This window comes from Terrapene carolina, unplaced genomic scaffold, assembly GCF_002925995.2.
Source record: "Terrapene carolina triunguis isolate 2854851 unplaced genomic scaffold, T_m_triunguis-2.0 Scaffold66, whole genome shotgun sequence".
NCBI classification, from domain to species: Eukaryota; Metazoa; Chordata; order Testudines; family Emydidae; genus Terrapene; species Terrapene triunguis.
Genome location: NW_020664417.1, coordinates 45,378,997 through 45,383,087, shown reverse-complemented (window position 1 = coordinate 45,383,087; position 4,091 = coordinate 45,378,997).

The window sequence follows — 4,091 nt, the reverse complement described above, 5'->3', positions numbered from 1 at the left end:
GATTGAGTGGATTTTGAAAAAGAAACTGTTTATAACAGTGTAAGCAGATGAAGTCCCCACCCTGCACCAAGCACATGGTGTACACTGCATAAGTTCCACATTTACCAGTTTCCCAGGCTTTGCCTTTATTGTTAAATAACAAAGGGTAAACATAGGGAGGCAATGCAGCCTATGATAGGGCACTAGAATGGAATTGAGGATACCCAGGTTCACTTCCCAGCTCTTCCATTGGCCTCCTGGGTGACCTTGGGCAAGTCACTTCTCTCCCTCTGCCTCAGTTTTCCAATATGTAAGACAGGGATAATGATACTAACTTCCTTGGTAAAGTGCTTTGAGATCCATGGATAAGAGTGAGGCATTATAACAAACATCAGCCCAAGCTTCCTTCTGAGCTTGGCTGTACCTAGAGTTTGTCTGCAGGACACTTTCTCTCTCTATCCTTACCCTTAATTCCCTAGGTCTCAGAACAATACTCCAACCCCGCTCATATTTCTGGATTGGAGTTAATAGGACCCACCTGACCTGATAGGCATGAACAACTACAACACCATCACCAGCACAAAATTCCAGGGTGAAATACCTGGCCCCAGGTATTGAAGTCAATTCGCCTCTAGAACCTACCATCCTCTTCATAGGAACTCCTGAAATGTAATATATTCTCACTCTATTGCAATAACTGATAATGGGAAAAGATTAAAAAAGCTAATTAAATTAAAATTTCTGAATTAGTAATGCTTACATGTTAATAATTCAGTGGCCTCAAATTAGCATGATCTCCATCACAACTTAATTTCTTTACAATAGTTAAATTCATATTCTTTGCTGAATTTCACTATTTTTAAATAGTAAATAATTAGTAATTTAACCATATCAAGTATGCTTATTCTTGCAGTACTTAAAACTCAGTGTGTTATAACTAGCATATAGTAGCACAGATCAGCAAAAAGGAGTAAAAAGGAAAAGAAAGGCTCCTGGACCAGGTCTGGACCCACAACATGGGGGATCAGTGCAACATAGAATATCTGGTACTCCTTGGTTATTGGTGGAGGATATGTCACTATCAAAGGTATATAGTATGCTACCCTCACAACCAGACTGTGCAGTTAATACTGTTCCTGAAACCATGAGACTGACAGGGGTCTTTATGAAAGACACAAGGTGGATGAGGTAATATCTTTTACTGCACTAACTTCTGTTAGTGAAACAAAAGGTGTTTTCATCCACAGTGAGCCAGAGGGATTGAGAGTGAGAATGTCTCTGTAGCCTGGTATCTAGGACCCCCTGGGAGGTGGGAGACCCAGGGTCCAGTAGAACAGCTTCAGCAGGAGAGACTTAGGTAGCCCCACATCAGAATATCCCATAGTTAGTGGTTAAAGTACTCTCCTAAAAGGCAACAGACCCCTATCCAAATCCCTGCTACCCATTGGGGGAGGGGGGGAATTAAACTTTGGTCTCCCACATTCCAGAGCAGTGCGCTAGCCACAGGGCTAAAGGTTGTAAGGTGAGCACTGCTAGCAGTGACAGTCAGCTTTTGAATGGGACCCTATCCAGTAGGTGGCCTCTAACCACACATATTGGAACTGGCTTTCCTGTGACTTATGCAGAAATGTCTGTTTCCCAGGTTCATGGATCACTCTGAGACTTAGGTGGAAGTTAGTTATCCAGACACCTAGAATAAGACAGCAACATGCATGCCTAGAGGCAGAAACTTAGGTGTCAAGTGACATCCACAGTTTTTGGTAGGAGTATTCTGGATCCCAGTGGAGCCTAGACCTGGAGCTTAGGTACCTGCGTACCTTTGAGGATCAGGGCCCTTATGTTTAAGAAGTCCATCTTTGTCTTGAACAGAATTATATGCAAATAATTTTGTTCAAATTGCAGCAAACAGTTTTGGTTTTAGTACATCCCTATTCCAAGAGCAGATAGTTTATAGTACATTGACTTATAATCTTCAGTCAAGTTCCTCACCCTTGTATGTAGCTTATCCTCACCTCAAGGTTTTTCAATGCCTTACCCATTCCTTACAACAATGTCCAGCACTCTGGAGTACCCCAGAGCTGCCTCTTTGGGTCACTTCCTACCATGCATCTTCCCCAAAGTCTCCAAGTCCAATGTAAAATAGTCAAATAAAAGGGGGAGGGGAGACAACTAATCCTTCAGCCCATACTGGTCTCAGCAGGTGGTCTTCTTCCTCACAGTGAGGCTTCCTCAGCATCCTTGTTCAGGGGCCCTTATAGCAGTGGTGCCTTCCTCCCTGGCTTTCCCTCTTCTGGGCAGAGTTGCTTTTAAGCTTTTTCCTCAGCTGGAGCATGTTCTGCAGGCCCGGCTGGGTGGGGCTACCTGGGCCCAATGTGGGGTTTGTACACCCCATCACAAGGCATGAAGTGTTTGTTTATCAGTTATGTTAGTTCAGTCAAACACCTAAAAACCCTATTAAAATGTTGGCTAAGATCTTTGAAGCAAAAACCAACGAGTAGTCCTTGTGGCACCTTAGAGACTAACAAATTTATTTGGGCATAAGCTTTTGTGGGCTAGAACCCACTTCATCAGTTGCATGCAGGGCTCCAGGATTTTCCACTTCATGCATCTGATGAAGTGGGTTCTAGCCCACAAAAGCTTATGCCCAAATAAATTTGTTAGTCTAAAGTGCCACAAGGACTCCTTGTTGTTTTTGCTGATACAGACTAACACGGCTACCACTCAGATCTTTGAAGCAGTGTTAACTGATCACGTCTTATACATGACTAGAAGCTGGCACACCAAGAACTTCAGTACGGATAAAACTGAAACTGTACATTGTAATACTATCCATCAAGTGCTGTGGCTAGTGAATTTGTTCTCCATAATTTAAAATATTAATGTATATTGACAGAAAAAACACTATAAACAAGATGTGTTGGGAGGCACTAAGGAAAAAGGTTGAGTGTCCTAACAATGATAGTCACAGTATGCAGATATGTCTTGCTACTCCAATAACAAAACTATCATCCTGACTTTTTGCAATGATTCTACTCATTAGCCAACACCTCTAGCAAGACAGTAAATAGGTGAAGAAGAAGAAGTGTGTATGTTTTATTGCTAGAGAATTCACACATACCAAACAAATGATGGGTCCCAAATTATGATAGTGCTGGAAATGCCAGCCCATTTTCAAGGAAGCACTTTAAGAAAGTCTATCGTCTCTTTGTCACTATATGTTCCTTAACATCTCAGTTTAAAAGGATGGAACTCTAGAAACCATCTTCTGCTAATAGTTCTTCTAACTTTAAAGTTCAGCAACTGTGAACTATCAGGAATGAGGATCTTGTTTCTCTGCCCAATCCATTGGTTGAGCTTTTGCAACATATGTAGTGTACATCTGAAAAGGGTGGTGTAAAGAAAACTTAATTTTTGTACATTTCCAAAAAGAATAGTCTGCTTTCCTGCTCCAACATTTGGTGCAGTAAAGCCATAGGTGAAATTCGTTCTTAAAATGAAAAATATTGATTTTTACCCTCCATTCTTTAGATATGTTTTCCATTACATGCCTGAAGTCTTCATCTACCCCTATTGGTAATACCTTGGATAATGTTCAGACAATGAGCACACCTGCAAAGACATGAAGTCATGGTTCCTTTTAAGTATGCATAAAAAACCTAGCTGGGATTCTAACTTAGATGCATAAAGTATATTTTCTGAACTTTGAATTAATACTGACAGCGTATTTAATATGTTTTCTTAGCACCCACTTTTAAAGCCTACTCTATTTTTATACAAAACAGTTTTGTGAATCCACCATTTGTGAAATAAAAGCTGCTGGCTGATTGTAACTAAGTACCCTGCTACTAATGTAAGCTTTCTATTTTCAAAAGACAAATTAGGCTGTGAAAATGCAGAAATTTTTTTAAAAACTTGCATCTGGGGAGACCCGCAGTTTCATAAGTGGAACAGATTTAATTCACAAACTTTTTAAGTCTTTGAAATATTGCTTGCATTTAAATGTACTGTACCATCTCACAAATACTTATTCAGCTAAAGGAACATCCTTTAAATCCCAGCCAACACATACAAGGTCAAAGGAAAAGCAGAAGCTCTGCCAACTAATTAAACAC